Here is a 25,971-nt window from a genome sequence, read left to right on the forward strand (position 1 = left end):
GCCACCAAGATGTTCTCTATTTCTATGTTTTGTTTTGAATATTTATCTAAAAGATTCCACACGTAGTGAATTCAGACTTATTTCACTTAGAATGATGCCCTCAAGATCCATCCATATTGTCGTATATGGTAAGATTTCCTTTTTTATGACTGAGTAGTATTTAATTGTACATATGTACCATTTTTCCTTATTCATTCATCCATCAATGGACACTTTAGGCTTTTTCCATATCTTGGCTATTGCAAATAATGCTGCACTGAACATAGGGTTGTGTAGATATCTTCTAATTAGTATTTGTGTTTTCTTCAGATAAATACCCAGGAATGGAATAGTTGAATAATATGGTTTTTAATTCTTTGAGGAACCTCATACTGTTTTTCAGAGCGGCTGTACCAATTTACATTCCCACCAATGGTGTACAAGGGTTCCCTTTTCTCCATATTCTTGCTAATACATTATTTCTTGTCCTTTTGATAATAGCTGTTTTGACAGGTGTGAGATAATACCTTCTTGTGGTTTTGATTTGCATTTTCCCGATAATAAGGAAGGTTGAACATTTTTTCATGTGCCTGTTGGCCATTTGCCTGTAGTTTTTGGAAAAAATACGTATAGTTAGATCCTTTGCCCATTTTAAAATCAGATTGTTTATTTGTATTTTGTTTTTGTTTCTTTGCTATTGAGTTGTTTGAGTGTGTATGTGTGTGTATAATAGTATCTCCTTATTGGATATTGGGTTTGCTAATACTTTCTCCCATTTAGTGGGTTGCTTTTTTATTTTGTTGAGGTTTCCTTTGCTGTACATAAGTATTTTAATTTTCTGTAGTCCCCCTTATTTATTTTTGCTTTTGTTGTCTTTGCTTTTGGAGTCAGATCCAAAAATTCAGTACCAGTGCTGATATCAAGAAGCTTACCACCTATGGTTTCTTCTTACCTCCTTATGGTTTCAGGTATTCTATTCAAGCATTTAATCCATTTTTCAGTTAATTGTATGATGTAAGTTAGTAGTTTAGTTTCATTCTTTTGTATGTGGCTGTCCAGTTTTCCAACACAATCAATTGAAGAGACTGTTCTGTCTCCATTGCATATTCTTGGCTCCTTTTCCATATATTAACTTACCATATATGTGTGGGTTTATTCCTTCTGTTTCATTGACCTATATATCTGTTTTTCTGCTAATACCATACTGTTTTGATTACTATAACTTTGTAATATAGTTGGAAATTAGGGCGCATAATACTTCCAGTTTTGTTTGTCTTTCTTAGAATTCTACGGCTGTTCAGTATATTTTGTGGTTCCATAAAAATTTTAGGATTGTGTTTTCTATTTCTGTGAAAAATACCATGAAATTTTGATAAAGATTGTGTTGAATCTGTACATCACTTTGGGTAGTATGGACATTTTAATAATATTAATTTTTTGAGTCCATGAGTATGGAATTATCTTTCCATTTATTTGTGTCTTCAAGTTCTTCATTAGTGTCTTATAGTTTTTAGTGTACAGGTCATTCATTTCCTTGGTTAGATTTATTCCTAGATATTTTATTCTTTTTGATGAAACTAAAAATAGAATTGTCGTCTTATTTCTGTTTCTGATAGTTTATTATTAGTTTATGGCATCACAATTGATTTTTATTTCTTGATTTTGTATCCTGAAACTTTGGTATAATTCTTTTATTCTAATTTTTTTTGGTGGAGTCTTTAGGGTTTTCTATATATATTATCATGTCTTTTGCAAACAGAAATAGTTTTACTTCTTCCTTTATGACTTAGATGTCTTTTATTTTCTTTCTGCCTAATAGTTCTGGCTAGGACTTCTGCCTAATAGTTCTGGCTAGGACTTCCAGAACTATGTTGAATAAAAGTGGCAAGAGTGACATCCTTGTCTTGTTCCTGATTTTAGAGGAAAAGAGTTCAACTTTTCAACTTTAAGTATATTAGCTTTGTGCTTGTCATATATGGCTATTATTATGTGAGGTATGTTCCCTCTAAACTAACTTTGTTGAGAATTTTTATAAATGGATGTTGAATTTTGTGTTCTTGAGAATAATGTATTCTGCTACTTTGGGATGAAATGTATATAACTATTAAGTTTAACTGATGTAATGTCTTATTTGAGGTCAACGTTTCCTTATTAATTTTCTGACTGGATGATCTATCCATTGATGTAAGTGTGGGGTATTAAAGTCCTATATTATTATTGTAATACTGACACGTTTTCTATTCAGGTATGCTAATATTTTGATATACCTATGTTGGCTACAAATGTTATATCCTCTTGCCTGTATCCTTTATTGTTATGTCTTGCTCTTTGTCTTTTGTTATAGTCTTAAGTTCTATTTTGTCTGGCATAAATATAGCTACACTAGCTTTCTTTTCTATTCTATTCTCAAGGAATATCTTTTTCTACAGGGGGTAACAAATCCTTCCCTACTCAGGGAGAAGTAGAAGACACCTGAGATCCCTCTCTATTGTATGTTACCACCCTGGGGGTGGGGTTTTAGGCAATATTACATCTCTGCCTCTCCTACCCATCTTGATGTGACTCTTTTACTCCTTGTTGTGGAGGAAGCGGTTCAGCTAGTTTTCAGGTTTTTTTTTTCCCCAGTAAAAATATTTCATATATGGTTGTACATTTGGTGTGTCTGTGGGAGGAAGTGTATTCAAGTTCTTCCTGTGCCAGCATCTTGTTAGGTACGACCCTGCTGACTCATCAGTATTTGATAATAGTATTCTTTCTTTCCCCTCCTTTTGATCTTTCTCTTTTCCCCCTCCCTCCTATTATTCTCTCTTTCCTCTGTCTTCCCTCTCTCTAACTGTTGCATAGATTTGTCGTCTGCTATCTGAAGAAATCCTTTGTGGAGAAGAGATAACTTCTATAAAAAAATCAAATGTGAGGAATTTGAATAATCTGTTTTGTAATATATTATATAGTAGATTACCAGGTTGTCTTCCTCTTCCTACTGTAGTACTTGGACATGTATGCTTTCATTATTTCATACGTTCCTTCGTCTAATAAACATATAAATTAAGTACCTACTATATGCCAGTGCTGTGGCGGACTTCTGGGACACAAAGCTGAGAATAACATGGTTCCAGCCTCCAAGGATTTCTCTGTATGAAGAAATTGCCCTAATATTTTTGATAGGTGTGAATTGTCAAAGATCTGAACTGTTGAGGTTATTTAAAAAAAAAAGCGTCTGTTATTTTTAGGGATATTGGCCTTTGTAATTCTCTCTTTATTACACTGTTTGTAATCACTTTAAAACCTTTGGGTAAATCCCAGGTATCAGATTTTAAGTTTATTGCAGTGTTATTTACTATAGCCAAGACATGGAAACAACCTAGTGGATAAAGATCCATTGAATGCAATAAAATATACACAAGGAAATATTATTCAACCATAAAAAAGGTAATTCTTTCTTTTTTGAGAACATGGTTGAACATTTAATGCATTATGTTAAAGTGAAATAAAGTACAGAAAGACAAGTACTATAAGATCTCGCTTATATGTGGAATCACAATAAACAAAACTCATAGAAGCAAAGAATTGGTGTTTGCCAGGGATTGGTGGGTGGGGGAAAATCAGGAGATGTGGGTCAAAGGGTAGAAACTTCCAGTTATGAGTAAGTGTTGGATGTCTAATATATAGAATAGTGACTATAGGTAATAACATTGTACTGTACGCTTGAAAGAGACTAAGAGAGTAAATCCTAAATATTCTCATCACATGCATACATGCATGTACACATACAAAGGTAATTAATTACATGAGGAGATGAATGTTTTAACTTTATTATGGTAATCATTTATATATATATATATAAATCATCCCATTATACACCATAAATTTACATAATATTATATATTAATTATATCTCAAAGCTGGAAGGAAAATATATCAGCAGAACCTAGAGTGTCATTGGGTTTTTGTGAGACCTGCTATAGTTTTTGAGTATGTGATTGGGTAGACTGGAGAAGGGAGAGTGTATCCTTTGTAGGGTGAAAGACTATAGAAGGACTAGGGTTTTTAAATGGAATTAAAATATTTGTCACTAACTTGTGGCTTTAGGGATAGCAGGAAGTTCTTGAGAATATTTGATACTTAGAGAAATGTTCTAAAGTTATCATATTTATTTAAAAATTTCTTTACTGTTTCTTTCTGTGCTCCCCCAAATGCAACACTGTTTCTTCGCTGCTGAGCTGCATGGTAGCTGTGTCACTGAACACTTGATTTTTGTTTTGGAGTCAATCCAGTGCATATATCCACATTAATGCAACACATAGAAAGGTCCAAAGGTCCAAAGAATGATTGCCTCAGCCACGGACTTTGTTTCTCTGGCAGCATTTGCTATTACTTTGTATTAGAAGAACTTCTCTACTTCATGATGCATGGCATGGAGCCATCGTTGTGGGAAATGCTATTTAGGAATGTCTGGTTTCCATTAGAAAAACTTCAATTTTGATGTCATAAAAGTTTAGAGGCTATTCTGTACTTTCCATATTCTTGAAAAATAAAGGCAACAATGGGAAAGTAGAAGTGAATGCATCTTTTCTTTTCCTAAATGACTATCTAACAATAATTGATGTAGCTATCAAAACATCTTAAAACAAGCAACTTATTTTGATTATGTTTATATGAGTATTTAATAGTGAGGTAATTTTGAACAAACTAAAATGTAGAAAAGTACTTTATTATGAATAAAATATTCTTGTCTAAATCTTTATAAATGGAGTCATTTATAAAAGTTGAAACAAACAGAAACCACACCCATATCTGCAATCAACTTTCTGGAAGAATTGTTTTCACTACTGTCAAAATTCCACCCATCCATCATGGTTTGGATCTCATTTCCTCTTAGGGGATTTGGTCCTCCCATTTTCCCCCTCACTTCTGACTCATGCTGTTCTCTCTCTCTACCCGATCATTCCCATCAGCATACATACATCTTCCTGCATGTATGTATGTATGTATGTATGTGGCCTACTCCCTAAGCTACCACCCTATTGTCTTTATTTACTGTCTCCAGCTTTTCATCTCTTTATTACACTCTAGTGGGTCCTCTGTTCCTTTTGTTTTTCACTATAGCTGCTGTTTTCAAGGTCAGCAAGGCTTGCTTCCAGGATGCCAAATGTCATGGTTACTTGTTGAGCTCTTGCTATTCAGCCCTAAACAGCAGTACAAACGTTGAATTCAGCTGAGTATTTCTTCCAGTTATTAGTAAATTTTGGGACACTTTTTTTTTTTTTGGTGCCTTTGACACTACACTCCCCTTATTGGTCCCTTCTAAGGCTCCTTATAAATGCTTCCGAAACCCTTCTGCCTCTGATTCATGTCTACAGTTTGGACTATACCAGGTCTTGGTCTTTCCTGTTTACAATATCATCCTGACTTAGGATTTCCATATTTAGCAAATAAAAATATAGGATACCCAGTAAACTTGAATTTCAGATAATCTTTTCTTTTTAGTGGTATGTTTCATATAGCACACACACACAAACACATCTATCTATGTATCTATCTTTCTATCCATCTCATATACATTGGGATATATTTTAGTACAACCATATTCCATGCATGTTCAGGACATACTTATATTAAAAATTATTCATTGCATCTGAAATTCAAATTTAATTAGTGTCCTGTATTTAATATGTAACCCTATGCAAGGTAAGCTTATTTAGTTACTTTGATATTAAATACTATCTGTGTGCCCAAGCTTTTACCAGTCACTAAGCTCTAGTTTTGTGCTCTCAACTTCTAAAGTAATATCTTGGATATCCACCTTCTCACTCTTAATATTTCCAAATGAGAATTGTTTATTTTTATCCCCTCTTCATCTTACTAATGATATCAATGTTCTTTTTTATCATTCTTTCATTAAATCTTTGGACATATCCCAAGGTTTATATATTCACAAGTATCACAAGTATGTGTATTTTTTTTTAAAATCTCTCCTGATACCACCTAGGTGAAGTCATTATAACTCGCCTGGACTATAACCCAGCTGCCTTGCTGTTGCCCCTGCTTCTACTACCTCTACTGCCCATGGTTTATTTATCTATACAAAGACAACTTTTATCCACATGAAGACACTTGTAAAAGAGGCCTTTAAATAATGTCAATCAGATCACGTCATTTGCCCTGGTGTTTCCCAGCTCCCTCGACTACCACTTTCAATGGTTCTCACTGTACTTTGGATAAACCCGAATTCCTGATTACAGCCCACAAGGCCTCTCTCTTCTGAGTCTTGCTAATTCCACTCTTCAGACTCCTGCTTCCCTCCTCCAGCCATACTACTTCCTCTCTGCCTTCTCTCTCTATTTTTATTCCCTCTTCCTCATTTTTTTCTCAGACCATGCTTTCCACTCTTTTTATTTTTTATGGTTTGTTCCTTTGGCTAATATCTTCCTCACTATTCTATCTCATGTTGCTTTATAACCTCTGTCACTATCACTTAACTCTGTTTTGTATTTTTAACTTCACTGATCCATACTTAAAAATGTCATGTTGTGGTTTTAGGTATTCATTTATTTCTTTCTCTTCTGGAACATAAATTCAATGAGGAGTAGCACCTTGTTTCTTTTGTTGATTATTTTAGCTATAGCTCCAGGAATAGAACACATAGTAGGTACTCAAGAAATATTTGTTGATGTTGACATTTGAATTTGTGGTTTTCTAAAATAGATTTGAACTATAATGTGTCATGAACATCCCAGCATATTATATTTCCTCTATTTTGAAAACAGTCATAGGATGAAAATATTTCCACTGCTTTTTTTTTCCTACTGGCACATATGTTGTGATGTTGAGTTGGAAGTATTGGTGGTATAAAAGCAATCAGCACGATCGAAAACACTGAAATGGTTTCATCTGCTGGTATGAGCCGGCTCTGTCCCCGAGGAGAAGCCTGATGTATTATTGCCAGTCAGAATCCTGCAGGGGACTGTCCTTCAAAGTCAAATTTCAGCCTGTCAAGAGGTGGAGAAAATACTTGTGACCTGAAAAGATGGTAGATTAATATTTCTGAAACACTGTGCTAAACCCTCTGTAGCTACTTGTTTGTTCCACTATTAAGACCTCCCTCCCTCTGGTATAGGAAATGCTTAGCTGGAAACAGCATCTTTGCTGTGTATGTCGACATTTCTTCTGCCCTGAGATGGGGTTTCCCAGTGAGGTGTAATGTTCATTAGTCCCTTTGGGCAACACAGTTGCTGAACCAGACTTGTGTCTTTATCTCACAGCTGTATTTTGGAGTCAGAAGGTGCTGATGTCTGGGGGAAACTGTGATGTATGAAGCAGGAAGAAGATTGATTTTCCACAAGCTCCCTTGTACCTGGAGTAACGAGAGTGGCACATTACTTGGTCACTGAGCAAACATGACAGGAATATCTCAGAGCAAATTTATATTTATGCAAACATACTGAGGTCACGTAGGTGGGAATTCCACAAAGTGACCTATCTCTAGAAGACATCCCTCAAAATCACCACCTTGTACTACTGGGAAGGCGATGCTCAGCAAAAGCTGTGTAATAGCTGCTTAAAAAACAAGTCCTTCTAATGAATAATATAATGCTCATGGTACAGTAAGAAATAGGATAAATTGTGGTGCCATTTTAAAGTGAGAGTCTTCAACTCACCGGCTATTTCTGGCATTCATCTTGGATTTTGGGACAGTGGAACATAAAACATCTACTTTAATAGAGTAAAAGAAATGGAGCGATTTATCCTAGTTAGGGATGCCTTTAGAACCTCTCATCTGGTAATGGAAAAAATCAGTGGTTGATGGGGAAGCAGATAATTTTTCTATGTTTAGGCAGTGCAATGCATAGAGAGCAAGCACATAAGCTTCTCAGAATATATAGGGCAGACAAAAAATTTTTAAAAGTCTTTAAGAGATGGAATGAAGTGGTGGTAATATTCTGTTAAAAATTTCTATTATTTCCAACAGCTCACACAATTCACTTTAAGAAGCAGTGCTACTGCTTTTAGTTGTAAACCATTAAAAAAGAACATTAAATGATAAATTTAATGATAAAATGATAATTTTGTTTTGTTAACAAGTTTAAAAGCTTGCTGACTTTAGCAAATAGGTCTGGATGTGAAATAATCTTTTTCTTGTTTGATACTAATTTGTTAATTTTTCATCATTTATTTTTTGAGATGTTGGTCTGTGCCTGGCACAATGTTAAGTGTAAAGTACAGCAGAGATCACAGGAACTGTTCATGCTCTCAAGTAGCTCATTCCTAGTAACCCAGATTGGAATGTGAAATAAATCCAGAGAAAATGAATCTTGTTAAGCCTAGTTGCAGAGGCTGAGTCTGGTGAACAAGGCAGAACACAACATGTTAAAGTGTTTTTTACTTGCTTTTGCCCGCATTGGTCCCCAGGATATTGATCAGAATAGTCAGTGAGGTCCAGTTAGTCAAGATAGTCATAAACAATAAATGGTGACATCCTTTAACTTGATACCTTATGGGAAGACAGAATGCATGTGTTTTTTATAAGTTGTGCCCCATCCTAAGTGTTTCCTTTGTGGTAGCTAACTTAATAATCATGCTAGTCCTGTTAGGTGGACTCCAGCATTAGCTCCACTTTGCAGACAAGGAGACAACTGGAGAGTGAGATGAGATAACTTTGCCAAGGTAACACAGGTAGTTAGTAGTCAAACCTGATCTGCTGTACAGCCTTCTCTGACCGCAGGGGAGTTTAACCTCTACTGGTGAGGAGGCGGATCAGAGAGCTGTGGTTGAAAATAACTGAACCTCTATTTGAAATAAGAAACACTGTGTATGCTCCCATGTATAAGACGCATCTTAATTTTGGAACCCGAAATTTGAAAACAAAATGTATTACATACATTTATTGAACTCAAGTTTTATTCATCATAAAATTCATACAACTCCTCATCACTGTCAAAACTCCCGTTCATTAGCTAGTCGTCATCTGTGTCTGATGACAAATCACTGTCTTCAATAATGAGTGCAAAAACAAGTGTGAAAAAGCAGAAAATGCAAGTAAAAAGATCTATAACCACTGTTTAAGATGCACCTAGTTTTTAGAACCCAAAGTTTTCAAAAAAAGGTAAGTGTTATATGTGGGGAAATATGGTATACTCTATTGTCGGGGCCAGAGCTTCTGTCCCCAGAGAGTCTCCTTTCATGAGTACAAAGTTTGAAGATCAAGTGTTGTAATTGTTATAATCATTGTAGCTTCCTCTATCTCTCAAATTGCTTCCATCATTATTACCAAATCCATTATAGTCATGCCCACTGAAATCATATCCATCATCACTGCAGTTTCCCCAAAGTCACCTTGATCACTGAAGTTTCCTATATGACCAAAGTTGTCATTCCCACCAAAACTACCTCCATGACCACCTCAGAAGTTTCCAGAACCACTTTGACCTCTTTGGCTGGTTGAGGCACTAGCCATCTCTTGCTTAGGTAGGGCTTTTCTTACTTCACAGTTGCACCCATTCACAGGATGAGATTTCTGAATGACAGTCTCTTCTATAAAGTCATGGGCATCAAAGGTTACAAAAGCAAAGCATCTCTTTTTGCCATTGCCTCAGTCAATCATGATTTCAAGCTCTTTCATTTTCCCATACTGTTCAAAATAATCTCTTCGGTGATGTCCTTCAATGTCTTCTTTAATACCACCGACAAAAACCTTTTTCACAGTTAAGGGGCACCAGGTCTCTCTGGAGACAGCCCTCTTTGGTTCCACACCTCTTGCATCCACTGTGTGTGGCCTTGCACTCATTGCTGCATCCACCTCCTCCACAGTGGCACACGTGACAAATCCAAAGCCTCTGGAGGGCTTGGTGTTTGGATCTCTCATTACCACACAGTCTGTGAGTGTTCCTTATTGCTCAGAATGGCCCCTCAGTTTCTCATCAGTTGTTTTAAAACTCAAGCCTCTAGTAAAATGCTTCTTCAGCTGTTTGGGCTCTTTGGGAGACCGACTTAGACACAACAACTGCAGAAGGAAAGACTTGAACGAGGTTTACTTGGCAGCATCAGGCAGGAAGCAGTGGCAGGAGGTTTTAATTACTGCCAGAAAACAAGGCTTAGCTGGAGAGGAGAGCCAGAGAAGTGACAGGGATGCTACAGGTTACAACAGATTTGTGACTCCTCTGAGCACAGCGGTGATACGGCCTAGCTGCTACAGAGAAGGCATGTTTTAGACAATACTCCTGTGAACTGGCAAAACACTTGAGGATTGTATTTGTGACTAATTGTATAACAGGTTATTTTAGTTTCCATTCAGCATCCCAACAAAGGGTTTTAATGTGGACTTTTTTGCATTCATGTAGTAGATTGCTAAATGTAGTACTTTGATCATGACACTGAATAAATGTCTTTTAAAAAAATACTCTAAATTTTATTATATGACTAAGACATCTTCATATACAATTACAAATAGTATAGAGTAGAACTTGGACCTAGTCACTAAAAATCTGGTAATATCTACACTTTGGTCCACTTTTGATCCTTTTTTGTGTCTTTACTATTTTTGTCTCATACCAATGTATTTCAGATTGCTGCATTCTTGCTTGGTGCCCCTAATTTTTATTCTAAGAGTCTTTTTATCCACTTGATATTTTAAAGTGCAGTCTCTCATTGAATTTCTAAGAACAGTTGTAGCCCTCAAAAACTTTGCACAATGCGAGTTATTTATTTATTTATTTATTTATTTATTTATTTATTTATTTATTACAGAGAGGGGAGAGAGAGAGAAAGAGAGAGAGAGAGAAGGGGGGAGAAGCAGGAAGCATCAACTCCCATATGTGCCTTGACCAGGCAAGCCCAGGGTTTTGAACCGGCAACCTCAGCGTTTCCAGGTTGATGCTTTATCCACTGCGCCACCACAGGTCAGGCAATGTGAGTTCTTATATGTATTTATTATCCTTGCTTTTCCTGCTTTTGTTTTAAGAGGATGTGGTTATGATTGCTTCCTCCGGATCTGAGTGATCTTTCTCATGCGGTGTGTTTTTTAGGCTGCAATTAAGATTTAAATTTACTTTCAGTGGGAAAAGTCCTGATTAGAACCGGAACTAATGACAAACTGGCCATTTTTCAGGAACACGAATTCCTCCTGGTTCTATACCTTAGGGACATCTGGTTTCATCATTTCATCTTTCTAGTGTACGGGCTACACTAATAATAGAAATTAGCTAACACTTCAGTGGTTTCTATATGTCAAGCACCATTTTATAGTGCTTTATATGTCTTAACTAATTTAATAATGAGGCAAACACTTTCAGAGAAGACACACTATTTTCTGCATTTAACAGATAAAGTACTTTCACACATGTAGTAAGCTGTTCAGATAGACCCAGAGCTCCAAACCTCCCTGCTAAACAGTTACTGGTATATTGAAGATAAATTCAATTTGTCCTGGGGACAGTCAAAGAAGTCTTTTTGAAAGTGTTAAACAGCAGTTGATTTCAACACAGCACTGATTTTTCTATTTTATCTTCTCTATGACTCTTGTAAGTATTTGTTAGATATGGTAGCCTGTATCTAATTGTTGAGCATTCATTATGAGTAAGGTCCTCCTCTAAAAAGTTATATGTATCAACACATTTAGTAATTATTACAACTGTTGAAAAAGGAATCATTTCCCCCACTTTATATTTGAAGAAGTTGAGGCACTTGTTAATTTTGTCCAATGGCCCAAAGTTGGTAAAAGTCAAAAACTAGAGTTTGAATGTGGGAAATCTGGCTCCTGAGATATGTGTCCGCTATTTAATATTGCAACTATGCTGTCAATCTCAAGTAAATTGGCCATAAGTAGAGCTGAATAATGTATACCAATTTGTGAACCACACTCTTTTATTATTTGATATTTTAGATGCCTTTAAGAGCTAACAAGATAAAATAATAAAAGTTAAGAACTAATCTTTTTTTCATGAAAAATTTTAAAAATTAGACTATAAGCGTCAAATGATCAATACCAGCAAGTTGACACAGATAGGGACAGTTGGGACCCAGAACTTGACCTTGCCATTCTGAGGGCCTGGTGATGTGATCAGGGCTGGCTTGGGTCCTGAGGGGAGCTTCCATTCTGATAGGGGAGTCATGGTGTCTAGGCAATAAGGCAAGAACACTATAGCCCAGATAATTTTTGTCGAGAGCAAGAGAAATATAAATAAGCAATTAGTGCCTGGGACAACTGTCAGGAAGTAGTAAAGTCTAGGGCTGAATTTCAGGGACAGCATTCCAGGTGTGTATGTTGGGGGGAGGAGGTGAAGGTGGGAGGCAAGAGCCAAATAGAGTCTTTCCCAGCGACTCAAATGGAGTCGGGTCTGGGAAAAATGGTAGAAGCTCAGTTTCCAGAACTGGGATGCCATGAGAGAGACAGATTGACAAACGTGATGAGTCCCAAGGTACTTGGCCAGATCTCTTTAAAATTCATGTTCCAGCTGCTAGGACTGATCCTAATTACTGGAAGGAGGTCTGAGCCTTTCTCATTATCAGAGGGAGGCCTTACGATATCCTCTTTCACATGTTAACCAATTATTTGTCATCACTGTGGTATTTCCAGATTTATGTACATTCCATTAGTTATACTTACAAAGTTCCTGATTGGTTCTTTTTTTATTTTTTCTCTTTACAGAGACAGAGAGAGAATCAGAGAGAGGGATACATAGGGACAGACAGAAGGAACAGAACGGAGAGAGATGAGAAGCATCAATCATTAGTTTTTCGTTGTGACACCTTAGTTGTTCATTGATTGCTTTCTCATATGTGCCTTGACCATGGGGCTACAGCAGACCGAGTAACCCTTTGCTTGAGCCAGCGACCTTGGGTCCAAGGTGGTGAGCTTTGCTCAAACCAGATGAGCCTGTGCTCAAGCTGGCGACCTCGGGGTCTCGAACCTGGGTCCTCCTCATCCCAGTCCAACGCTCTATCAACTGCGCCACCGCCTGGTCAGGCTGATTGGTTCTTGAGATAGAGTGAAGACAGTATTCTTGGACATACTGTCTACCTTACACTGGAATATAAATTCTAAAACGAGAGGAAAATCATTCATATCAATATTATTATCTACTGTCAGAGAAAGGTGGGAATTTAGCCTGTTTAGACATGGCAGAACACCAGTTATTAAACTGCGGGCATGAATGGAAGACAAGAGTGATGCCTGTAAGACCAAATAGCAGAGAGTCCAAAATTATTTCTATTTACCATTGGGGACCCTTAGGTAGTTTTCCAGCATACAATTACCTTCTTAAATACATTTTAATATAGTGGTCAGTTTTCATTCCTTATACCTTACAAAAAAAAAAAAGAATGATGAAGAATCAGGTGAACAGCAGAAGTGACCTTAAGTGGAGGACACATGCTCCCTGACAGTTCTCAAATTGGATAATGTTCCCAAGCAGACTAAAAATTGACTTTATTATTTACTTGCATTCAATGTTTGTACAATGTGTTGTCAGCAGATGGTGTCAGGGGTTCTGTGAACTTGACGATTTTTGTACAAGGAATAAAGGCACAATGCCTCCCTGTGCCTTGGCTCTGTCACTCTTCTCCTTTGTGCAAAATGGCAACTAATGTGAAAGCCAGGATCTCTTTCTCTGCTGTTCATCTGGTGCATAACATGTCCACAGATATTGCTGTAGGGTGATATGGTAGAAGGAACAAGAAGGTTGTGATCAGAGGACCTGGATATGGGTCCTAAAGCTATGACTTCAGGGTGTGTACCTATTGGATGAGTCACTTCACCTCTCTGCGCCTCAGTTTTCTCATTCTTGAAATACATTGTTTCAGATGTAACTCTTATTACTTTATTCCATAGTTTAGAATGAAGCCAGATGAGACTGCTTGCTTTTCATTCCTTGCATGTTCCAGTTTTTATGTCTCTCCTAAACTGTTCCTTTGATTTGGCATGCCTTTTAAAAATCATCTCTGCTTATTAAAATCTTACCCATGGTTCAAGGTTTAGTTTGATTATTTCCTACTTCAGACCCAGGCTTAACACTTTTTGAGGATGTTCTTAAGTGTCAGAAGTAGTGAAGTCCCTGGCCAGGCAGCTCAGTTGGTTAGAACATCATCCTGATATACCAAGATTTGATCCCCAGTCAAGGCACACAAAGGAATCAACCAATGAACGCATAAATAAGCAGAACAGCAAATCAATGTTTCTCTTTCTCTTTCCCTTGCTTTCTTCTCTAAAATCAATTAAAAATGGTGAGTATGCTTTATATATTATATCTAATGCAACTACCAAAATTGTGCAGTAAATACTATTTAGATAAATCAGTTTATTCTATCCTGAAATTTTTTTTTCAAAAGGATTTGAGAAGGCCAGAGGGTTGGTAATGTTTTATTTTTTTATTTCATTCATAGATAATCGTCTTGAAACAATTTTCTTTAGTTCGTAGAATCAGACTTAGGTAAAGATATGATTAGCTTCTAACTCAAATTTTTGGTTACTGGTTTGGCATTTTGTCCAGTCTGTCAAAATTTTATGAAGGTACTTCAACTCCCTAAGTTTGATCTGTTTCTCTAAACTGTTATAATCTTTTAATACTCATGCATTAGTCTCTGATTTACATGATCTTATGAATGTTACTTCTGTTTCTCTCTTATGAGGCCTTTGAAGTAAGGAAGAAACTGGGGCTTGCTGATCTTGGTAAGACAATGCTCACCATAGGGTCTTGCATAAAATAAGCACCTAGTAATAGCTATTTTGGATGAATCCATGGTATCTCCCTTAGGCAAACTTTGAGTAAGCAGCACCATTTTTCTTAAGAGAGTCTGATAGCAAGTGTGTTTGTGATGTTTAATAATTACTATGTACCAGTGACACATGTATTGTATAATAAGCAATACACTGACTATGAGATTTCAGGCTAAGTGTCTTTCTGAATTTAATTAAGATATGCCATTATATTCTTTTCTTTATGGAAATTAATGAAGAACAAGCAATACATTATCATAAACTTACTTAAAATCAATTTTTGGCTGAAAGATGAATTATTTTGTTTACGATGTTATTGTCAAAACTTAATTTAAGAATTTACAATGTTAATCAGAATGTAGGCTCCATGTATGTAGGATCTTGCCTGTCATTTTCATAGCTATATCACTAGTATTTACAATAATAGTAGATGTTTATTTTTATTTGTTGAATGCTCTGTGAGACTGTAGGTTTCATTGGATGATGAACCTTTGACTCTTTCAATAATATATTATTGGGGTTAAAACTTGTGAGTCATTATTATAGAGGTTATCTCTCTTGATCTTCACAACAATCCTGTGAGATATTTAAGAAGAATTTTATTACTTTCATTCTACAAAAAAAAAAAATAAATAAATAAAACGCTGAAGCTCAGTGATTAAATGGCTAAAAATCATCCACCTAAGCAGTAGCAGGTGAACAAGACTTGAATTGAAATATTCTTAACTGCAAATTCAGCACTCTTTTTGTGTTTTCATATAGACAGTAAAGAATATAAACATTGGATAGAATGTTGACTCAGTAATCATGTTAGTTACCTCTTTAAGACTGCAAAGTATATGTGATAAATTGAAGTCACTTTTGCATCTGATTGATGGCACCACAAGGAAGTAGCGTTACTGAGTTCTGTGAGAGAGTGAATTTGAGGCAGTTCTGAATGGTCTTTGAGCCTTATATTAGGAGAGAAACAGTACAATCATTTAATTCTTCATATTCTTTTTTGGCCACTTATTTTCCAGCTTGTCTGAACCATAGGCTATTTAAAGCCTCAGACTTTTACCAGTCTTCTCAATATCCTTTTGTACTCTGTCATTTTTGTTCTTACCAACTGACTTCTTTGGTATTTTTATACCTTGTGCTTTGTTGTTTCCCTCCAGTGTTTTCCACCCGCTGCCCAAGTGCAGATGCTGTGATTGCTACTTCTAGCTCAAGACATTTGCTTTTTAGTAGGTTCTTTTCTTTCTTTCATTCCTCATTACAATCTATATGTATTAATACCATTGCTAATGTTTAGCATCAGATCTTGCCCCTGCAAGAATGAATACTCTGTTTTCAGCCTCTGGATTCTCCCATGGAAGGCAATGTTAGTTTTCATTTACATTAGTATACTAATCATCTTCAAATCTAAGGAAGGACCATAAATAGTCATAAAAGCATAGATATTTGATATAAAAGCACTCATTTAAAGCCCTGTAAATCTAGGCATAATTTTCAATGAGAGTAAATAAAAAATACAAGGGAAATAACTTATTCATTCAAGGTCATTTTTGTCTTTATATGCTCCCTTCCTGCTTTGCTTTTTCTGATCTAAGTCAGAGTTTATACAGCTTATGACTAGAAAGTACTATCTCTTCTAAAACCTACCCAGAAAAATGATGGTTTAGATTAGAGGCCACACACTGGCTGCGCACAGGCTGTATTTGGCATGCATAATGTTCTTTAAAATGGGATTAATTGAGAACATTGAAAAATCGAGAGAGTTCAGATATGATTCTGAATTCCTGGCTTTTTAGAGAAATGGGATGCTACATATGTGTCATCAGTGGGCTTGAGCTGAATGTTTTCTGGTGATGAATTGGAGGATAAAATTTGACCATCTTTTCACTTACCTGTCTGATCCTACTGGCTCCATCAGAGACCTCTCAACAACTATTAATAGTAGCTTCCTCCATTCCTCCCTGTTTCTTCTCCCGCTTCCTCTTCCTCTCCCTCTTTCTCTCCCTCTTCCTCTTCCTCTCTGTCTTTCTCTCCTTCTTCCTCTCTCCTTCCTCTTCCTCTTCCTACAACTTCTTTCTCTCTCTCTTTCTCCCTCCCTTTAGCAGTGTATGGGCCAATAGTTAGCTAAATTTATTTTCAAACATGTATAATTTGCCTCTTTTTGAGCATTTCTGAAAAATCCATGGTCAGGATATCTTTTATTACAAGACAAGAAGAAAATATAGTAGGAAATGTTTTTAAGTGTTCTATTTTAAAGTATGGAAAATATGACATTCACACTGCTTTTTTCATTATCAAACTTTTTTTTTTTTTTTTTTTTTTTTTTGTATTTTTCTGAAGCTGGAAACGGGGAGAGACAGTCAGACAGACTCCCGCATGCGCCCAACCGGGATCCACCCGGCACGCCCACCAGGGGCGACGCTCTGCCCACCAGGGGGCGATGCTCTGCCCCTCCGGGGCGTCGCTCTGCCGCGACCAGAGCCACTCTAGCGCCTGGGGCCGAGGCCAAGGAGCCATCCCCAGCACCCGGGCCATCTTTGCTCCATTGGAGCCTTGGCTGCAGGAGGGGAAGAGAGAGACAGCGAGGAAGGAGGGGGGGGGGGTGGAGAAGCAAATGGGAGTTTCTCCTATGTGCCCTGGTCGGGAATCAAACCTGGGTCCCCCGCACGCCAGGCCGACGCTCTACCTCTGAGCCAACCAGCCAGGGCCATTATCAAACTTTTAATAGAAAGAATTTTGGACCTGTAGCTAGAATACTTAGTTCTGGATTTGCCATTTGCTAACTTTGACCTTGAACTAGTCATTTAACTTCTCTGAGCTTGTCTCCCCTCCTTGCAAGGTCATGATTATGTCTGAGAGATTCATAGACATGTGTATCAAATGTAATCATGAGTGTGAAAGTTCTTAGTATGCCATATGGCACTATGCAAGGGTAAGATATATTATGGAGAAGCAGAACTATAGCATCTGGTTTCTCAATGAGCAAGGACTCTGGCTACAGAGACAGAACTAACATATAAGGTAAATAATAGTTGAAAGTATTCTTCTGCCTATGAAGGATGGAAGCATTAAATGTTATCAGACCTCAGAAAAAGTAGACGACTATGCACTCAAAATTAAAGACATATATAGTATTTCTTCCATTTATTAATTCATTGATTCCACTAATATTTATTCTGCAACAAAAAAAATACTAACTGCTGGAGATAAAGTATTGGAGTAGAAGTTCTAGGCTCTTGTTCTTATAAAATTTGTAGTCTAATAGGGAGAGAGAGGTACAATAAAAAAGCAGATCATTGTAATTTCAAAAACTGTTTAGTTCCAAGAAGAAAACAAATGTAGGTTATATGACAGCTGATGAGCAGAGCACTCACCATTATGACTCTTGCCATGTTTCTTTTTTCCTTTACTTTATTGTGATAAAATACACATAACATAAAATTTATCATTTTAACTGTTACAGTGGAATTAAGTACATTGACAATATTGTACAGTCGTGAGCACTATCCACTCTTAGAACTTTTCATCACCCCAAACAGAAGTTCTATATTCATTAAACAATAACTCTTCATTTCTTTTTTTCCTCAGTTCCTAGAAACCTCCATTCTGTTTTTCTGTCTTTATGAATTTGCCTATTCTAAATATCTCATATAAGTGGAATAATATATATTTTTACTTTTGTGTCCAGCTATTCCACTTAGCATGTTGTAACATGTATAAGAATTTCATTCCTTTTAAAGGCCGAATAATATCATACTGTATCTATACATTATAGTGTTTATCCATTCACACTATTACCTATTTTAACATGACTTGGTAATAAGTCTAATTTGTAGAAAACTTTGCAAAGCACCATAATATCCATCATACAAAGCAAGAAATAGTGTTAACTCAGGGATTATTAAATTGTCACAAAACTGTGGTGTTACCTAACACAGTTTTTATGTAACATTCTATCTGATGCATCTTGAAATCTTGTTACGAAAAATGAAGTAAGAGTATATAAATTGGGAGGAAATAAGGTTAATGGCTTTTCAGCAAATGTGAAATGACAATGGCTATAGTGTGAACCAGTCCTACCTATTCCTTTAATGTAGGGCTTTCCTCTACTCAGGTTTTTGGAGCATTTTTTTTTAAAATAGATTTAGAAAATAGGCTTCAGCCCTGGCCGGTTGGCTCAGCGGTAGAGCGTCGGCCTAGCGTGAGGAGGACCCCGGTTCGATTCCCGGCCAGGGCACACAGGAGAAGCGCCCATTTGCTTCTCCACCCCTCCACCGCGCCTTCCTCTCTGTCTCTCTCTTCCCCTCCTGCAGCCAAGGCTCCAATGGAGCAAAGATGGCCCGGGCGCTGGGGATGGCTCCTTTGCCTCTGCCCCAGGCGCTAGAGTGGCTCTGGTCGCAACATGGCGACACCAAGGATGGGCAGAGCATCACCCCCTGGTGGGCAGAGCGTCGCCCCTGGTGGGCGTGCCGGGTGGATCCCGGTTGGGCGCATGCGGGAGTCTGTCTGACTGTCTCTCCCTGTTTCCAGCTTCAGAAAAATGCAAAAAAAAAAAAAAAAAAAGAAAATAGGCTTCTATCACCACCTTGGGGCATAATTTTACAATCTAATAAATTTCATCATTGGAATTTTTTTTTTTAAGATTGCACATTTAACCACTTGAGTGCTGCTTTGCAGTATGATTGTTTACTTCTGGGAAATACCTACTCTGTGATGAAGGAAGCCAAGTTCATTCATAACAAAAATGTTAGCAGTGGAAAGAAACAGTTGATGGCATAGAGAAAGTAGAGTTATTGTACACAGCAGATTCTCAAATAACATTTTCTCATTCAAGGTCATCACCTTATAACATTGATGGGATGCCATAGCTAATTGTTTGTTTATATCAATTAGCCTTTGGTAAAACTGATTTTGTTTTATGTCATTTAGCTTGATGTCACGGAACTTGTCGACTACATTAAGTGAGGACTTGACTGTATTATGTGATTGATTTTATTCAGGATTGGAAGTACCAGGTATTAGAAAGGGTTAAAAAAGTGAGATTGAATAAGGAGCTGAAGTGTTGCAAAGGGACAAGCTGAAAGAATATATGACGGAGCTTACTGTAAACTGAGTTTTATAGCACACAGTTGTTGCTGGTTTGATTTTTTTTTTTTTTTAACTAGAGGAAAGGAGATAGTGAGACAAGACTCCTACATGCACAGTACCGGGATTCACCCGGCAACCCAGTCTGGACCAATGGTAGAATCAACCGAGCTATCCTCAGCACCCAGGACAGATGCTCTTGAACCAATCTAGCCACTGGCTGCAGGAGAGGAAGAGAGAGAGAAGAGGGGGAAGAGAAGGAGAGAAGCAGATCACTTCTCATGTATGCCCTGACTGGGGATTGAACCAGGGATGTCTATATGCCAGGCCAATGCTCTGTCCACTGAAGCAACTGGCTAGGGCTTGCTTTGATTCTTAATCAGTTGAGTTCTCGGTTGCTGGCTATAACTGAAAGCTGGCTATAGTACTTCACTTCATTAAAATCTGATAATGTTCCACTCTGATCAAAATGAGCTCATTATAGTTAAGTATGTACACATATCGAATACATACAAGATGTGTGGGTAAAATGTAGTTATAAAAATGCAAATGTCTCAGGATCACTGTTCTTCATCATGCATTGTGAAGTTGTAGTGTTTGGAGTTTAATGCTGGTACACATGGTCCAAAAAACTTGCTTAAACTATTATTCTTAGAGCAAAGTGCAGGCAGACTTTAATGAACTATATTAAACAGCCTCTGCTTGAACCTTTTTTTATTGGTTTCTTTTGAGGACATACAATGGCATATCTTTCAACACGTAGTTGCCATTGTTTTTTCAAAATACATTTACTTTTATAAGGTTTGATGGTAAGGTGAAATGTGTTAATGTTTGTGCCTTTTGGGGCAAGGTTATATGAGAGGAGGCCTTCATATTTTAGCCTTTCAGTTCACTTCAGGGGTCCCCAAACTTTTTATACAGGGAGCCAGTTTACTGTCCCTCAGACCATTAGAGGGCTGCCACATACAGTGCTCCTCTCACTGACCACCAGTGAAAGAGGTGCCCCTTCTGGAAATGCGGCAGGGGTGTGTGTGGATAAATGGCCTCAGGGGGCCACATGCGGCCGTGGGCTGTAGTTTGGGGACGCCTGATGGGAGGTCATCCATGTTGCAATGGTTTATTGGTAAAGGTGTGTTTTTCTCCTTATTGCATGCTGTTATTTAGTGTTTGACTTTACAGAGGGAAGAATTCCTCATACCTGTAACTATAGCCACAGTGAGAATATGTATTTCTTCTGTGGCCTTATTACCTAAGAGAACACATACACTAGAATAAAAGTTCTTAACTAGTGCCAGTGGTAATACAGTGTGTCTGTAAAGTCATGGTGCACTTTTGACTGGTCACAGGAAAGCAACAAAAGATGATAGAAATGTGAAATCTGCACCAAATAAAAGGATAACCCTCCCAGGTTCTGTAGGATGATGTGGCAACATGTGCACATGCGCAGATGATGATGTAACACCGTGTATACAGCGGAGCAGCCCATGGCCATGCCAGTCGAGATGTGGACGGTACAGAGGAAAGTTCAATGTGTTCTGTGGCTGGCTATATTCGAATCCGTGACCAAAGTGCAACATGAATATCGAATATCGGCGCATTTATAATGAAGTGCCACCACATAGGAATAGCATTACTTGGTGGGATAAGCAGTTGAAGGAAACCGGCAGTTTGGTGGAGAAACCCCATTCTGGTAGGCCATCAGTCAGGGACGAGTCTGTAGAGGCTACACGGGATAAGTACCTAAGGAGCCCTAAAAAATCTGTGTGTGAGCCCACATCAAACTGCACCGAATAGGTATGAAACTGGGAGAGTTTTCCTTTTATTTGGTGCAGATCTCACATTTCTATCATCTTTTGTTGCTTTCCTGTGACCGGTCAAAAGTGTACCATGACTTTACGGACACACTGTAGAGTAGACAAATATTTAAAAATGATTTCATGACCATAAATTGTTTGCATTAATAACTATAAAGGTTTTATTTAAAAAAGGAAAGAAAATATTTTATTCCTGTTTGTGGGACTTAGATGCTGTGGGCTGAGCTACCTCTGTTTTTGCCATAATAACAAAATTAAATGCTAGGATTGTGATTTTGCTACCTATAAAAGGGTACATATGATTAAATGTTTTCTTTCTTATTTTATTTAGTGATACTCTACCCAAGAATTGTGAAATGTAGCTATCTTAATATTATTTATAAGTGGCTGCTTTGAGGGTTGTCTACACACTGCCAGTCTCCTACCACCTACACCAGCACAGTGAGGGACATAGCATGACGTGGCTGTAAGAGGCTAGGAGAAGGTAAATGAAAAACTTCCCAGTTGTTGACATTTTGCTTGAAGTTTTTCTAGAAGAGGAGACAGAATAGTGTCAGCTATTTTTTTTAAATTAAATAGCTTTATTACATTTTAAATTTTAGCTTCGTTACACTCAAATTTGCTCATGGCTTGTTTGACATCATATATTGCTTGTTACAGGGGGTTTAGTATGAAATTTTGCTTACATTATACTACATAATTATACTCCTTTTTACCTTTGGGAAGAACAGTTTTGGGTCCTGGAAACAATAGTTCATAGTTTAAAAAACAAAACAAAACAAATGGTAAGGATAGGGCACTGAATACAAAACAGAAATACAGAGAAAGAATGTAAGGTTAATATTGTGAAATGTGAAGAGATATAAAATTTAAATCTGAGAGATTAAACTACCCTCAAACTATTGTAACTATAGTTATTGCGAGAGAGTAAAATGACTTAACAGGGAATGTAAAATAAAGGACATGTGATTAGTGTTTTCTTGATGCCTTGTGGTACTGTACTTATAACATAGAAATAGAAATCAGTCAACTGATTATTCCTTATTGAATAAACAAGTTAATCACAGAATAATTTTGAATGACTACTGTGTCATAGCTAGCTTTTATATATTGCTTACTATGTGCCAGGATCTATTCTTGGAACTCCACATAGATTAACTCATTTAATATCCCAACAGCTCTTTGAGGCAGGTTTTGTTATATTTCCATATTATGAAAGAAGAAACCAAGGCTTTATGAAATTAAATGGCTCTAACAGCTAGTATGTAGTGAATCTTGACATCCAATGTCTGAATTTAAACCACATACTCTCAATTCCCTTATAAAACTAAATTTGCTACATTTTAAATCAGAAGATATAGAGCAAGATCTTCAAAATCAGCCATTAGAACTACAGACAGTTTGAAGTAGTTTTCAGACATCTCTTCCTGGGTCTGTAGTAGAAGATAGTCAACCAAAAAGCAATTAAAGATTATATTATTTTAATCTCCATTATTTACTATGAAAACTTAGTTTTATTTTTCTTTAGACAAGCATGTTTCAATCAAAAAGTCAATGGTAGTTTCTTTTTTCTTTTTTTCCTTTTTTTTAGAGAGAGAGAGACAGAAAAAGAGGGAGAGATGAGAAGCATCAATACATAGTTGCATCACTTTAGTTGATCATTGATTTCTTTTCATGTGTGACTTGATAGGGGAGCTTCAGCTGAGCCAGTGACCCCTTGATCAAGCCAGCAACCTTGAGGTTCAAGCCAGTGACCTTTGGGCTCAAGCCAGCAACCATGGGATTGTGTTGATGATTCCACACTCAAGCTGGTGACCCCATGCTCAAGCTGGTGAGCCTGTGCTCAAGCCAGATGATCCTGAGCTTAAGCCAGTAAATTTGAGGTTTCACACCTGGGAACTCATCATCCCAGGTCATCACTCTATCCACTGAGCCACCACGGGTCAGGCCAATGTTAGTTTGTTGCTTAAAATAATATAGTTGAAAACTAGAGTTGGCAGATGGCAACTAAAATTATAGTACTCTCAGTTAAATGTGAATTTCAAATAAATTGGATAAGTGGTTAATGTATAGAATATATAAGGGTCTTCTAGAACCTAACAACAAAGAGAAAAGATTTGAAAATGGGCAGAAGACCTAAATAGACATCTTTCCAAACAAGACATAAAAGTGGTCAAAAGGTACATGAAAAGTTGCTCAAGGTCACTAGTCATCAGAATACAAATTCAAACTACAATGAGCTATCACCTCACACCTGTTAGGATGATTATTATTAAAAAAACTCCAAAAGATAAGTAAAGTGTTAGTGAGATGTGGAGAGTATGGATCCCTTATATATTGTGCTAAAAATGTAAAATTGTGCAGCCACTATGGAAAACAATATGTAGGTTCCTCAAAATTAAAAGTAAAATTGCCTTATGACCACCCCCCCCCATCCCAATGTGGGTATATATCTAGAAGAATTAAAATCATGATCTTTTTAAAAATTTTTTTTTACAGAGACAGAGAGAGAGAGTCAGAGAGAGGGATAGACAGGGACAGACAGACAGGAACACAGAGAGATGAGAAGCATCAATCATCAGTTTTTTGTTGTGACACCTTAGGTGTTCATTGATTGCTTTCTCATATGTGCCTTGACCATAGGCCTTCAGCAGACCGAGTAACCCCTTGCTCAAGCCAGCGACCTTGGGTCCAAGCTGGTGAGCTTTGCTCAAACCAGATGAGCCTACACTCAAGCTGACGACCTTGGGGTCTCGAACCTGGGTCCTCTGCATCTTAGTCTGACGCTCTATCCACTGCACCACTGCCTGGTCAGGCTGAAATCAAGATCTTAAAGAAATATTTATGCTCTCACATTTGTTACAGCATTACTTGCAATAACCAAGATATAAAGACAACCCGATAGTCCACTGACAGATGAATGGATAAGGAAAATGTAGCATATACATACAATGAAATATTATTTAGCCTTAAGAAAGAAGGAAATCCTTCCATTTGTGATAACATGGATAGACCTAGAAGACATTATGCAAAGTAAAGTAAATTACTCATAAAGGGTAAATACTACATGATTCCACTTATATGATGTCTCTAAAATAGTCAAAGTTATAGAAGCAGAAAGGAGAATGTTGGTGTCAGGGTGTAGGGGAGGAGGATATGGACAGTTGTTCATTGAGTATAAAATTACGGTTATAACAGGAGTAACTTCTAGAGGTCTGCTGTACAATATAGTACATATAATTGACAATATGATGTGTACTTCAAAATATGTTAAGAGTGTAGATGTCATGTTAAATGTTCTTAACACACACACAGAGCAAAATTATACAAGGAAACTTTTGGAGGGCACTGATGTGTGTGTATACCTTGATAATGGTGATGTATTGTGGAAGTTTGCATCCTAAGGCATATTGTGTACATTAAATATACACACTATTTTTATATATCAATTATATCTTAATGAACTTATAAAAAAAGGATAGATTCCAATTTAAGTTGGAATTCTGTATTTTATCTAACAACCTTATCTGAGGTTGCCACTTCTGCTATAGCGATTCCATTAGATCTGATCTCAGTAGACAATTGTCTAGTAGACAATGGACACTTAACTGAAAATTTCAACTCACTTCCACCAGACCACTCAGTGAATACAAATGGTAAAAGGTGCACCATTTAAAGGATGATCATTTTATAGTCCACAGAGCACAACAATGAGATACAATAGTATACCCTTTATCCAGTAACTTGGCAATGAGGTGATTTTCTTTTGATAATTTCCTCAATAATTGAAAGCTAGAACTTTATTTTAGTCTTTTTAAGTGCACACTTGTCAGGATGCATCACATACTTTTGAAGGACCCTTTACAGAAGCATTGCTTAACCACTGTTGTGATGAAAACTGAGCCAAAGGGCAAAAGATTTGGATTTAAGACCCTCCTCTGCAACTTATTAGTTGTCTTCAAATTACTCTTTCAGATTCTATATGTAATCTGGGAACATTAGTATATGCAGAGCTTAGTTTTTATGAGTATTATTAAGAATTATTATGATGATTCAATAATATATTGAATGAGCTAGTACTTTTAATACTATAAAAACATGCATAGTAAGGGGTCGTCAAACTTTTTATAAAAACTGCCCACTTTTGCAGTGCTGGTAGACCTGGTCCCTACCGCCTATTAGTGGGCGTTCCAGCTTTCATGATGGGCCAATCGCAGCGCTGTTTGGTTGCACGGTAGGGACCGGGTTGACCAGCACTGCAAAAGTGGGCGGTTTTTATAAAAAGTTTGATGACCCCTACGAGGCATCTGAGGAATATTTGTTCTTCTACTTAATGATTCTGTAATGCTGTAAATTTATAAATTTGATGTCTGTTCTCTGATACCC

At 37.1% G+C, this 25,971-nt stretch overlaps 1 protein-coding gene and 1 pseudogene across 2 annotated transcripts in view; one reads left to right on the forward strand and one right to left on the reverse strand.

The window, feature by feature from the left end:
• The window catches only part of TAFA2 (TAFA chemokine like family member 2), a 541,685-nt gene that overhangs the window by 328,874 nt on the left and 186,840 nt on the right, over positions 1-25,971 (forward strand). The gene's annotated exons all lie outside the window — the stretch shown is intronic.
• On the reverse strand, positions 9,073-9,856 carry LOC136393932 (heterogeneous nuclear ribonucleoprotein A1-like; annotated as a pseudogene).

This window comes from Saccopteryx leptura, chromosome 2, assembly GCF_036850995.1.
Source record: "Saccopteryx leptura isolate mSacLep1 chromosome 2, mSacLep1_pri_phased_curated, whole genome shotgun sequence".
NCBI classification, from domain to species: Eukaryota; Metazoa; Chordata; class Mammalia; order Chiroptera; family Emballonuridae; genus Saccopteryx; species Saccopteryx leptura.